The sequence below is a fragment of the Rana temporaria genome, chromosome 12 (genome assembly GCF_905171775.1).
Source record: "Rana temporaria chromosome 12, aRanTem1.1, whole genome shotgun sequence".
Lineage (NCBI taxonomy): Eukaryota > Metazoa > Chordata > Amphibia > Anura > Ranidae > Rana > Rana temporaria.
This window is the reverse complement of record NC_053500.1, coordinates 63,912,790-63,927,702: the sequence shown is the minus strand read 5'-3', so window position 1 is coordinate 63,927,702 and position 14,913 is coordinate 63,912,790.

The following is a 14,913-nucleotide window of genomic DNA, read 5'->3' as shown; positions in this document are numbered from 1 at the left end:
TATCCGCGGATACGGTCCAGCGGACCGTTTCCGCGGATAAATCCTCTCGAGGATTTCAGCAGATTTGGATCAGATGGAGTGTACTCACCATAGGATCGAAATCCGCGCCGAAATCCCCTCGCGATGACGTGTCGCGCCGTCGCCGCGATGATGACGCAGCGACAAGTGCGACGCTGTCATATAAGGAATTCCATGCATGCGTCGAATCATTACGACGCATGCGGGGGATCCCTTCGGACGGATCGATCCGGTGAGTCTGTACAGACCACCGGATCGATCCGCGGGAGCCAATTCAAGCGGATAGATTTGTAGACATGTCTACAAATTTTTATCTGCTGGAATTGGGAAATTCCCGCGGATAAATATCCGCAGGAATGTACACACCATAGAATCTATCCGCTGAAACCGATCCGCTGAGATTTTTCAGCGGATGGATTCTATGGTGTGTACGGGGCCTTACACAGATATCCCGCATTTGGCTGCGGGCTCCCAGACACCCACGAGCGCCAGGCAATCTCCCGTCTGGGCCTGTCACTCAGCCATAGACAGAAGACAGAGAAGCCTGAGTGGCTGAATGGAGTACAGTCGTGGCGGCAGCCACTCGGGCTGCTCTGTCTTTTGTTTGTGGTCGGGGCGGGACAGGGCCAGGAGCGCTCTGCTGGTGGACACTGATGAGGTGGCACTGAAGGACACTGATGGGCTACACTGGTAGGCACTGATGTGGTGGCACTGATGGGCTGCCTGGTGGGCGCTGATGAGGTGGCAATGATGAACACTGATGGGCTAAACTGGTGGGCACTGATGAGGTGGCACTTATGGGCTGCACTGTTGGGCGATGATGAGGCTGCACTAATCAGGTGGCAATGATGTACACTGATGGGCTGCACTGGTGGGCACTGATAAGGTGGCACTGAAGGACACTGATGGGCTGCACTGGTAGGCACTGATGCTGTGGCACTGATGGGCTGCCTGGTGAGCGCTGATGAAGTGGCACTGATGGGCTGAACTGGTGGGCGCTGATTAGGGGTGCAACGGTTCAAAAAACTCATGGTTCAGATCGTTCCTCGGATCAGAGTCACAGATCAGATCATTTTTCGGATCACCACCATATATAGTCCCCACTGTAATATCCACGGCATTTCCCCCACTGTAATATCCACGTCATCTCCCCCACTGTAATATCCACGTCATCTCCCCCACTGTAATATCCACGTCATCTCCCCCACTGTAATGTCCACGTCATCTCCCCCACTGTAATGTCCACGTCATCTCCCCCACTGTAATATCCACGGCATTTCCCCCACTGTAATGTCCACGTCATCTCCCCCACTGTAATGTCCACGTCATCTCCCCCACTGTAATGTCCATGTCATCTCCCCCACTGTAATATCCACGTCATCTCTCCCACTGTAATATCCACGTCATCTCCCCCACTGTAATGTCCACGTCATCTCCCCCACTGTAATATCCACGGCATTTCCCCCACTGTAATGTCCACGTCATCTCGCCCACTGTAATGTCCACGTCATCTCCCCCACTGTAATGTCCATGTCATCTCCCCCACTGTAATATCCACGTCATCTCTCCCACTGTAATATCCACGTCATCTCCCCCACTGTAATGTCCACGTCATCTCCCCCACTGTAATGTCCACGTCATCTCCCCCACTGTAATGTCCACGTCATCTCCCCCACTGTAATATCCACGTCATCTCCCCCACTGTAATGTCCACGTCATCTCCCCCACTGTAATGTCCACGTCATCTCCCCCACTGTAATGTCCACGTCATCTCCCCCACTGTAATATCCACGTCATCTCCCCCACTGTAATGTCCACGTCATCTCCCCCACTGTAATGTCCACGTCATCTCCCCCACTGTAATGTCCACGTCATCTCCCCCACTGTAATGTCCACGTCATCTCCCCCACTGTAATGTCCACGTCATCTCCCCCACTGTAATATCCACGTCATCTCTCCCACTGTAATATCCACGTCATCTCCCCCACTGTAATGTCCACGTCATCTCCCCCACTGTAATGTCCACGTCATCTCCCCCACTGTAATGTCCACGTCATCTCCCCCACTGTAATGTCCACGTCATCTCCCCCACTGTAATGTCCACGTCATCTCCCCCACTGTAATATCCACGTCATCTCCCCCACTGTAATATCCACGTCATCTCCCCCACTGTAATATCCACGTCATCTCCCTGTAACAGCTTTGGGGAACGGGAGTGAACCACAACTGCGGTTAGCAAGGACTTCAATGCACTTCACTATGTGAGAATTCAGTATTGGACCCCAGGCGTCACTCCAATCAGGGAACAGGAGTTTGGGGATTCTCTACATCATCTGTCTCTCACATAAGGGAATGTATTGAGCTACTAAGGCTGGACGCATTACAACCCCCCGGGACACCCCGGCAAAAGAGGTCTCCTTGAGGAGAGAGGAAGAGACCACCACACTTTTGAAGAGACTGATGGGTCATACCAGGGACTACCTGGTTCATAGAGACAATTTGGGAAGGAGAGATGATCCTGGGGGGGGTTCTCTCTGATTGGAGAAATGGGTAACTTCCTGACTTTTAAGAAAGAGCCCAGTGGCATCGGGATCCTCCCCCCATCGATGCGAGAGGGTTTGATTGTACTTCTATTAAAACCCTGTAAGGACCCACTTAAATGCAAATCTTACCGTCCAATTTCTCTTTTTAATGTGGATGTTAAGATTCTGGCCAAAATATTGGTGTAGCGCTACCCCCTTCAGGAGCCGCTGTTTGATTCAGGATCGGCTTTCTAAGTTACCTTCTTGACTTGGTCTAGGGGTGACCTCTGTGAGTGTGAGAAAAAGCTAGTGTCCAGACACAAATTCAGTTTCAAAGCTTTATTCCAAGGCCCAAACTGGCCAACATCAAAAGGCACACAACAGGAAAAAAAGCTGATGAGAATAGAGGAACTTTAGTATCAGGCCTCTGGATGTTAAGAGAGAGCAAGCCTGCTCTCAGCAATGATGCAAATCAATTCGTCGCCACCCGATCAAGGTGGGTAAAGTGCCCCCCCCCCAGACAGGCAGTTATCTAGTGCCTGGCAACTGGAGAGTCACCTGTAAAGAAAAATCACTGGGAGGATACAGGCCTCTGCCACAGGCTGGACAATTTAGGATTTAGAAAAGTCAGGTTGAATAGATCCTCCCAGTTAGTTCAATCAATGTCACTCACTGACAGTCTGAGCATACCTGTCATACGGTGCGGTGACTGGATCCCCGGTGGTTCGTCTAGGCCTTCCGGACAACCTCTGGTTCTAGGTTCTCCAGAGCCAATTCCCACCGCACAGCTCCTAGCTTGGGATCCCTCCAGCAACAGTTTGGAACCCAGCAAGCCGGCTGGGTCCCTCTTTAATTAAGGTGCATGGTGCTTGACCTCGGCATGGCAGGACGCGGTGGCGGGGCCCATTAATGCGCGTACCCTGAAGGTGGGTACCGCACCTGGAACTCGGGCCCCGCAAGAACAACCCGCCAAAAAACGGCCTTGCAGATATATCAACCTTCCCAGCATGCCCAATGAGGGAAAAACCCCCCTGATTGGCTGCTGAAAAGAGGTGGATCCCCCAGAACCCCTCTAGCGCCAACTGCCACCCCTTGCGCGCAGACTGACCTACAGGACGATTCTGGAATTGGCAGCAGCCTAAATTCCATAATTTGTGAATGGGAGTGATTAAGCCTCTCACCCCCCACTAATTTTAGTGTAGCGCCCGTACCAAAAGTAGGGGGGCGCTACATACTCCTCCCACTTGAGTAAACACTGTCCCCAGTGTCCAAAAGCATTCGATCCCGAATGCAGACCTGATACTGAACAACAGGGAAGTAAGAAGAAAAAGTAAGCTCGAATCTGAACGTGAAACCCTCTCCAAATAGCATAAACCTGCAAGTACTGGTAAAAGGCATTGGGCCAGATTCAGAAAAGAGATACGACGGCGTATCTCCTGATACGCCGTCGTATCTCTGAGTGCGGTCGGTCGTATCTATGCGCCTGATTCAGAGAATCAGTTACGCATAGATATCCCTAAGATCCGACAGGTGTAAGTGTCTTACACCGTCGTATCTTAGGCTGCATTTTCTGGCTGCCCGCTAGGTGGCGCTTCCGTTTGTTTACGGGAGGAATATGCAAATTACTATTTATGTCGATTCAGAAACGAACGACCGCCCGGCGCTTTTTTTTTACGTCGTTCGCATTCTGGTTTTTCCGGCGTAAAGTTACCCCTGCTATATGAGGGGTATGTGCGGCGTATCCTTTGTTAAGTATGGCCGTCGTTCCCTCGCCGAGTTTTGAAATTTTTACGTCGTTTGCGTAAGTCGTTCGCGAATACGGATGTACGTCATTTACGTTCACATCGATTCCAATACGTCCTTGCGGCGTACTTTGGCGCAATGCACACTGGGATATTTTACGGACGGCGCATGTGCCGTTAATTTTTTTTTAAAAAAACGCAGGGTCAAGTCAAATTTAAATACAATACGCCCCCAACATCCCCATTTGAATTACACGGCCTTACGCCGCAACACATACGTTACGCCGCCGTAAATAAGGGCGCAATTTCTTTCTGAATACAGAACTTGCCCAAAGTTACAGCGGCGTAACGTATCTCCGATACGTTACGCCGGTATAAAGATACGCTCGGGTATCTGAATCCGGCCCATTGTCTCTTAAAGTAACGGTGCAGAGCACTGCCCCTAATGGTCAATGCGCTGGTACTGCAACAGTTCACTTAATTAAAAGGGGGGGGGGGAAGTCACAAGTGCGGAAATAGCAGCAAAGAGGAAGAAAAAAAATAGTCCTTCTTTTCCAACCTGATCTTCCAGTGCTGTACCTCCAACGTTCACAGACCTCCACTCTAACTGACTGAACCCACCCCCCAAAGAGTTCTACACAAAAGAAGTCTATGTGGTTCTGGAGGAGTAGGGGGAATAGGGGAACTGGGACCATCCAGGAGAGTGGGAACAAAGTTCTTGTCCAATGTTCTTGTAGAACTAATAGGTCACGCAATGTCCGCATGCTTTCTACTTATAGAACCGGGGGTCAGGTAACCAAATAACGTCCCCCTCAGGCGTGGTAGATTTCACAGTGAAAACCTGGTCTTCTCTCCCGGGACTCCCCAACACAACCCGGTCCCGGCAGATGTGTCAGCCCCGGCTCCAATCACGGTAACAATATTTAAACCTTGTCTTCAATTGGGGCGCCCATGGATTAGTCTCTCCTAAGATGCGGGGCACTTTCAAATGCACTCAAATGGCAATCTTTGCACCAAACCTCTCGCTCCTGATCAATTCGGCAAAGGAGAGAGGGTGGCACATATGGGTATTCATACCCGTACTCAGTGGCGACCTTCTGATCCACCACACACTGTAGGTAAGTAGTGTTGCTCACGAATATTCGCATTGCGAATATTCGACTCGAATATAGCATATTCGAGAAATCGCGCTATATTTCGAAATTCGCGGTGAATATTCGCAATTCCGAATATTCGATTTTTTACAATTTTTTTTTTGAATCAGATCACATCCTAGATATCTCCATCGACGTCTAAAAGCATTGCTGGTATCATTAGAGACCCTGGGCCGAGTAGCTGAAGCGTTCATTGAATTTTCCAGAAAGATCGCAATGCGATTATTCGGCAAACGCAATATCGCGCGATTATTTTCCTCGCCCCGATCTTCCGCATCAGAGCGATTTTTACAGTTTCATTTTTAAAACAGATCACATCCTAGTGATCTCCATAGACGTCTGAAAGCATTGCTGGTATGATTAGAGCCATTGGGCCGAGTAGCTGAAGCGATCATTTTATATTGCCGAATATTCGCAATGCGAATATTCGGCAATAGGAATATTGCGCGATTATTTGCTCCGCCCTTTTGCATCAGAGCCAATCAGAGTTCTCCTTCCACACTCGTCACAGGTTAGCAACCAATAGGAACCTGCCTGCATGGACATTATATAAGCTCACTCCCAGCACCATTTCATTGCAGATTCAGAAGCTGGCTATAGAGTGTGGAGGCTGTTTCTGTGTTCCTGGTTTCCTGTGTCTTTGTTCTTGATTGATTTAGATCATCACCAGCATTGCTATTTAGTGATTCCAGTGGATCTTTTCCAGTATATCAACTGCTTTTTTCAAAGCAATAGACCCAAGAGCTTTTTTCAAAGCTACGTTTTGTGCTGTTTTGTGCTGTTTTTTTCATTTGTGTTACTGTTTGATCCTGCAATCCTCCCTGTTCAGTTATATTTGCAAGAGATTTCAGAACACATATTGATCTGAGCTTTATAAAAGAGCTTTTCTAAAAGCTAAGTTTTGTTCATCTTGTGTTACTGTTAGATCTTGCAGGTTCGCTGTTCAGTGATATTTGATAGGCATCTCAGTTCAAATTTTGTTTAGTTTTCCCTAAAGAGCTTTTATAAAAGCTAAGTTTTGTGTTCAGTTTAGTTAAATTTTGTGTAGTAAGTGTACACACTGTTAGTGTACATTTATTTCATCTAGCTTAGCTTAGTGTGTGTTTAGTGTCTGTGTTTTGTGTTTAAAAAAAAAAAAAAAAAAAAAAGTTAGTGTTTGTTTAGTGCTTTTTTTTTTTTTCTTTAATTTTGTAGTCCTTGTCTGGTGTACTACTTTTCTTATAGTTTAGTAGCTGTCTGTGTACGTCTTTGTCTGCGTGCCTGTCTTGTAAAAAAAACACAAAAACACATTTTGTTCACATTTTCCCCCCCAATAAAGTTTAACCCCCCCACACACATATCAGCAATAATGAGCGGCATCCGTGGCCGTGGCAGCAGGGGTAGGGGAGTTACTCCCAGTGCTGGATCGCTGCCAGCACGGGGTACCTCTCGTGCCCCTACTAGTGGTAGAGGATCGGGTGCAAGGGGAGTACGCCTGATCCGGGAGTTCTTCCCATCGGGCAGCCGCCCGATATTGCCATCTCAGGCTCAAGTAGTGGTGGACTACATGGGGCACAGCAGTGCCACTGAGTCGTCGGTCCCGACTCACAGTAGTACCACCATTACACCGTTGCCTGTACTACCCCCCCCCAGCCCCCAAGAGTCCAGCATCTTACTGTTCGACAGCGACAGTGATAGGGATCTCTTGGGGGAGGCCATGCATCAGGCAGACCTCCAGCTCTGTCCTGATGGTCAGGACCTTTTTGAAGGGATGGATGAGGAGGATGGGATACCTGCTGGCAGTATCCCAGAGACATCCCTTCAAACTGGTGCTGCTGTTTTGGTGCAGGAAACAGCAGCACCTAGTCAGACCCAGGCGTGGGTGAGGGGACAGCGGAGCCAGGCTAGAGGCTCCATGTCACGTGGTTCCCTCAGACCAACACATCTCAGCCCTTGGTCTGACATCTCTGGGGGCGAAGAGGGTGACCCATCATGGTTGCCATCTGACGCGTCGGCTCACTACGTCAGTGACGACGGGGAAGGTAGGCACCCTGGTGAAACGGTGCGCCAGGTCACCACCAGGGAGACCATCGTCAGGGTCTCCACTGGTGATGGCAGCAGGAGGTGTCAGGAGGAGGAGCAGCAGCAGCAGCAGCAGCAGCAGGCAGCTCCACCTGTGCGCACCGAATCCCAGCAGGTGCAAGTAAGCGTCACCCCATCTGACAGGAGGGCGGTGCTGAAGTCACCTGTCTGGAATTTCTTTACCCTGGTGGCAGACAACCCTACCGTGGCCATCTGCCGGATTTGTAAAGTGAGGGTGAAGAGAGGGAAGTGTTTGGCTCGGGTGGGTACCACAGCCCTGAACCAGCACCTGAGGATAAACCACTGGGCGTTGTATGAAGAGATGAAGCGTGGTGGTGGTAGCAGCGCCACCACCACACGTGAGCAGGGTACAGCAGCCCCTGCCACATCTTCATCTGTTTCCAGCAGGTCATGCCCCCCCGCTCCCTCTAGTAGAGGTACTGGTACCGGCAGCCAGACCTCTACTTCCACAGCACCCTCCACGTCTGTGTCCCTCACTGCCGTCCGGCGCCAGGCGTCGATTTCAGACGCCTTTGACCGCACCACTCCCTTCCCCCCTGGAGACCGACGTGTGCGTTCCCTCAATGGGCTCCTGGCAAGGGTTATTGCCCAACATCTGCTGCCCTTCAACATAGTTGACAGCAACCCCTTCAGGCAGATGTTGGAGCAGGCCCAACCCCAATGGCGTGTCCCCAGCCGCCATTTCTTTGCCAGGACTGGTGTCCCTGCCCTACACCAGCACATTGTGCAGAATGTAACCCTGTCGCTGGATCACGCTGTCAGCGACAGGGTTCATCTGACAATGGATGGCTGGACCAGCAGGCATGGGCAGGGACGCTACATCAGCTTCACGGCCCATTGGGTTTCCCTCCGAGGCGTCGGTGAGGGATCGTCGGCAACCGATCTTGTGGTGCCGCCCCGGGGTGTCCAGGGGAGAACTGCTGGTCTCCCTCAAGCCACTGTCTCCGCAGCTGCTGAGCCTCCCAGCAAGCGCCCCCGTAGCTACTCAAGTGTGGGGCACGTGCGCTGTCAGGCCGTGCTCCAGCTTGTTAGTTTAGGGGACCGGAGACACACTGCAGAAGAAGTGCTGAAAGCACTTCAAGCTCAGGTCCAGAAGTGGCTGACACCCCGAAGGCTCCAGCCAGGTATGGTTGTCTGCGATAACGGCAGCAACCTACTCGCCGCCCTCCATGCTGGCAGTCTGACGCACGTGCCCTGTCTGGCACATGTCCTCAACCTGGTGGTGCAGAAGTTCCTGCGCACTTATCCAGGGTTGAGTGACATTGTGGCAAAGGCGCGTAGGATTGCCAGCCACTTCAGGCGCTCCCCAACCGCTACCGCGTCCCTGTCCAAATTGCAGCGGAAGTACAATCTGCCCCTTCACAGGCTGATTGTGGACAGTGTGACGCGGTGGAACTCCACCCTCCACATGCTGAAGAGGTTGTGGGAGCAGCAAAGGGCGGTGAGGGAGTACCTGATGGAACTAGGCACTCAGAGGGCTTCACCACAACTCCCTTTCATCGCCTGTGCGGAGTGGGGGCAGATAAACCAGGTCTGCCAAGTGTTGTCCTCCTTCGAGCAGGCGACCAAGATGGTCAGCAGTGAGCAAATTGGCCTCAATAGCGTGCTGCCAATACTGTTCATGCTGGAGAGGACACTAGATCGCCTGCTCGAGGCTGGGGAGAGTGCCTTGGTGGAGCAGGAGGAGTCAGCAATGCTCCACCGAGACCAGGGCCAGGACGAGGAGGAGGAGGAGGAGGATGATGATGAAGAGGAGGAGGAGGTGGTTGCTGGTGTCGTCCCGGAGTCAGGGCCTGGTCAGGAGGGAGAGCCGGTGTTGGGGGCACCGATAGTCCGGGGGTTGGGCATGTCTGAGTTTGACCAGCAGCGCCTCAGGGAAGAAGAGTCGCACCTCATTCACCTGGCCAGCATTGAGGAGTCACAGCGGGCTGTGCTCTTCCCCATGGCTGCCCACATGCTGAGATGCCTCAGGAGGGACCCCCGGGTTAAGACCATCAAGACGAGGGATGATTTCTGGATGGCCACCCTTTTGGATCCCAGGTGCAAGGGGAAACTGGAGCAGTTCATCCCAGCCAGCCGGAGGCAGCACCGGATGGAGGAACTGCAGGCAGCCATTGTCAGACGGTTGGAGCAGGCAACTCCCCGGCCTCCAGTTGTCCCCCCTCATCTCACCCAGCAGGTGGCTGCACCCAGCTGCAGCCGAGCAGGGGACCTAATGGAAGAGATGAGGATGTTCTTCCAAACCGAGCGACCCAGTACCACCACCAGCAGCAGCAGCAGCAGTCACCACCAGCGGCTGGCCCACATGGTGGCAGACTACATGGCGTCCGTCGGTGCTTCTGACAGTATGAGCACCGACGACCCCATGGAGTACTGGGTTGCCAGATTGGACACCTGCCGCGAGCTCGCTCAGTATGCGCTGGAGTTATTGTCTTGCCCCCCCTCCAGCGTACTATCTGAGCGGACATTCAGCGCGGCAGGTGGGGTGGTCACGGACAAGAGGACCCGTCTGTCCACAGACTCCGTGGACAGACTCACATTCATAAAGATGAATGAGTCCTGGATCGGCGGTGACTTTCTGGCACCCGTCGTCGGTTCAGGGCGCTGAAGGGTCCCTTGCCATGCATTCCCTGATGAAGCCCCGGACCTGATGTATTTACAGTGCTGAATATAACTATTTCAACATCAGAGAAAATCAATGTTAATATTTGGTACAGTAGGCTTTCTTTGCAATTACAGCGGTCAAACATTTCTTGTAGTTTTACACCAGCTTTGCACACACTGGAGGAGGGATTTTGGCCCACTCCTCCACACAGATCTTCTCTACATCAGTCATGTTTCTGGGCTATCGCTGAGAAACACGGAGTTTGAGCTCCCTCCAAAGATTCTCTATTGGGTTTAGGTCTGGAGACTGGCTAGGCCACGCCAGAACCTTGATATGCTCCTTACAGAGCCAATCCTTGGTTATCCTGGCTGTGTGCTTTGGGTCATTCTCATGTTGGAAGACCCAGCCTCGACCCATCTTCAAAGCTCTAACTCAGGGAAGGAGGTTGTTGCCCAAAATCTTGCAATACATGGCCCCGGTCATCCTCTCCTTAATACAGTGCAGTCACCCTGTCCCATGTGCAGAAAAACACCACCAAAGCATGATGCTACCACCCCCATGCTTCACATTAGGGATGGCGTTCTTGGCATGGTACTCATCATTATTCTTCCTCCGAACACGGTTAGTGAAATTATGATCAAAAAATTATATTATAGTCTCATCTGACCACATGATTTTCTCCCATGACTCCTTTGGATCAGTCAAGACAATTATGTCAGCAGTTATTTCACACCCTATATACTCTTATTAAGACTGCTGTACATCATGGCAACTCCTGCCCATGTGATATGACTCTGTATCAACTACTACTGTTAATACTGCTACTGCTGCTTCTGCTGCCCAGTCAAGACACCTATGTCAGCAGTTATTTCACACCCTATATACTCTTATTAAGACTGCTGTACATCATGGCACCTCCTGCCCATGTGATATGACTCTGTATCAACTACTACTGTTAATACTACTACTGCTGCTTCAGCTGCTGCTGCCGCCCAGTCAATACACCTATGTCAGCAGTTGTTTAACACTCTATATACTCTTATTCCTACTGCTGTTCATCATGGCACCTCCTGCCCATGTGATATGACTCTGTATCAACTACTACTGTTAATACTACTGCTGCTGCTTCTGCTGCTGCTGCTGCCCAGTCAAGACACCTATGTCAGCAGTTATTTGACACTCTATATACTCCTATTCCTACTGCTGTTCATGATGGCACCTCCTGCCCATGTGATATGACTCTGTATCAACTACTACTGTTAATACTACTGCTGCTTCTGCTGCTGCTGCCCAGTCAAGACACCTATGTCAGCAGTTATTTGACACTCTATATACTCCTATTCCTACTGCTGTTCATGATGGCACCTCCTGCCCATGTGATATGACTCTGTATCAACTACTACTGTTAATACTACTGCTGCTGCTTCTGCTGCTGCTGCTGCCCAGTCAAGACACCTATGTCAGCAGTTATTTGACACTCTATATACTCCTATTCCTACTGCTGTTCATGATGGCACCTCCTGCCCATGTGATATGACTCTGTATCAACTACTACTGTTAATACTACTGCTGCTTCTGCTGCTGCTGCCCAGTCAAGACACCTATGTCAGCAGTTATTTGACACTCTATATACTCCTATTCCTACTGCTGTTCATGATGGCACCTCCTGCCCATGTGATATGACTCTGTATCAACTACTACTGTTAATACTACTGCTGCTTCTGCTGCTGCTGCCCAGTCAAGACACCTATGTCAGCAGTTATTTGACACTCTATATACTCCTATTCCTACTGCTGTTCATGATGGCACCTCCTGCCCATGTGATATGACTCTGTATCAACTACTACTGTTAATACTACTGCTGCTTCTGCTGCTGCTGCCCAGTCAAGACACCTATGTCAGCAGTTATTTGACACTCTATATACTCCTATTCCTACTGCTGTTCATCATGGCACCTCCTGCCCATGTGATATGACTCTGTATCAACTACTACTGTTAATACTACTACTGCTGCTTCTGCTGCCCAGTCAAGACACCTATGTCATCAGTTATTTCACACCCTATATACTCTTATTAAGACTGCTGTTCATCATGGCACCTCTTGCCCGAGTGATTTGACACTGTATTGTCAATGTCTACTACTACTATTACAGCTCAGTCAAGACACCTGTGTCCCAATTTTTTGGTACACTATTGACTACTATGACCACTACTGATGCTGTAAAGTATTCCCCAAGTGTTTTTATGCTATGTATTACTATTACCACTACTGCTTGTAAATCATGCCTGTGTGATACTTAGTGGGAATGCTTTAATAAGCATTCCTAGTATGGATACCCGTAAATGTATTAATCTTAATTAGTGTGAATGCTTTAATAAACATTTCCAGTATTGATATCCGTAAATTTAGTAATCTTATTATTCCTTACGTTTTTTGGTTCTGCGTAACTTCGGCATACTTTCAGCTATTGAGACCATTCAACTGTAAAAATGTTCGTCTCGTTCAGCTAATGATGGGACTTCTTCAAGTTTTTTTCTACTTTTTACACTTTTATAAATTTTAAGCTTTTAGACCCTTTTTTTAAACATTGAAGTCAATGAGAACATCCTTTTCCCCTTTGAATTCACATGCCATGCCAAAAGTTTCAGCTACTTCATACTTTCACTTACAGACACTGAAAAACCTTTAAAGCGGTCACAAAATATTTAGCTATCCGGCTATGACTTTTCAGATCGTTATCGTTTACAATTTTTTGGTGAAAACGCAATTTACGTTTTGCGAATTTTTCACAAAAATGCAATAGGTTATAATGTAATCCTATGGAGGGGATTTAGAGTCTGTCATGTGACCTTAACATTGGAGATCTTTGTAATTAAAAATATCTTTACAAAAAGGGGAAACAAATTGGTCTCACGCCCACAAGATCTACTTTTCATACACAATTTTTATATCAAAACGTAGCTATGCTTGTCTGGTTTATGGCAATGTGACCAATTCTGCGATACGTATTTTAGTTTTAATTATTGGAGCAACAGCCAGAAATTATGTCTCATAGACTCTCATGTGAAATTATCTAAAAAATGTTGCTGCAGAACTCACAAAGACGCTCTTTTCTAAATCGCAGACATGGCCACATTTTTAAGTTTATCTACATAAATTTCATATCGATGCGTTTACAAGGGCCGTGTATTTCAAACGGTGTAGTCGTTGTATCAATTGCATGTACGTTTGAGGATTTATTAAGCTTTGTTTGGAGGCTTAAATCATGTATTAGATCTGTGAATTAAAAGCGTTTGTAATGTTATTTCTTTCCATAAATAACTTTCCTGACCTCAGTGCAATATTCCTCCTCACTGACCTGGGGGGGAGGGGAAACCTATTGAGGGGGGAGGGGCGACCAGGAAGTCAGCATACTCTATACTTTGCAGATAGAGAAAGAAGCTGTGTGTCCTAAAGATAGTGTAGTGGTTATGGTGAATGTCTTTGGCAAGGGGCTCACCAATTAAGCTATTCAGCATTCCCACTCGCATTTTCCTCAGGAAATGCATTGTCTAGTTATATTATATTTTAATACTCCTGCTGCTGCCTCCATGCTGAGTAAAGCTTCATGACCTTTCTGGCACAGCGGATCCACCAACAGCCTCCGCTACAAGCTACCAGACCGGACTACCAGACCGGATCTAAACAGCAAGTGTAACTATAACAATGAACCTTATGTTAAACCCTGTTTTGCGGCATTTATACTGCAACCATTGGGCTGACTGCAAGAGCTCATCTGCATTCTCTCTCTTTCTTGCTCTCCCTCTCTCTCTCTTTGTATATATATATATATTGTTGCTTTTGTTATGTTCATTTTTCAACAGTTTATTTTGTGTTCGTCGTGTCTGTGTCGTGTGCTTTAGTTTGTCCTAGGTTAATGTTAAATAAAATAATAGTATAAAATGTTTTTGCTTATTATGAAGTTAAATGTGTTGATGTTGATTTGTTTGATGTGAAGTTAGATGTGTTTAAAAACCTACAACTCTATCTCAAAAAGAAATGAAACATTTCCAAAAAATAAGTTTTTTTAATACAAAAATAAATTTAAATATAGCTCTCAATCCGTTTCTGAATGCGGTGCATTTCCGCAATCTGACCCGATAGCTGCTGCTCTAGCAGAGCATTTTGTTGGTTGAGGTAGCTCATCTTCCGCTGGTTCTGAAGGATCTTCTGGTGCGTCTTTTGGATGAGTATATTTTGCCTCCTCAGATCTCTTGATGCTTTTAGGATATAATAAAAAAACATTTGGATTTCAAATAACGTTACCAAATAAATAAATATTTTTTTTTGCTTATTAATCAATCATTATCATGTGTATACACTTGTTATGTGTCTAACACATCCCGGGAGTGCAGAATTATTAGGCAAATGAGTATTTGGACCACATCATCCTCTTTATGCATGTTGTCTTACTCCAAGCTGTATAGGCTCGAAAGCCTACTACAGATTAGGCATATTAGGTAATGTACATCTCTGTAATGAGAAGGTGTGTGGTCTAATGACATCAACACTCTATATCAGGTGTGCATAATTATTAGTCAATTTCCTTTTCTTTGGCAAAATTGGCCAAAAGAAGGATTTGACAGACTCTGAAAAGTCCAAAATAGAGAGATATCTAGCAGAGGGATGCAGCACTCTTAAAGTTGCAAAGCTTCTGAAGCGTGATCATCAAACAAAAGAAGCGTGTGGAAAAACAAAGGTGCAAAATAACTGCCCATGAACTGAGAAAAGTTAAGCGTGCAGCTGCCAA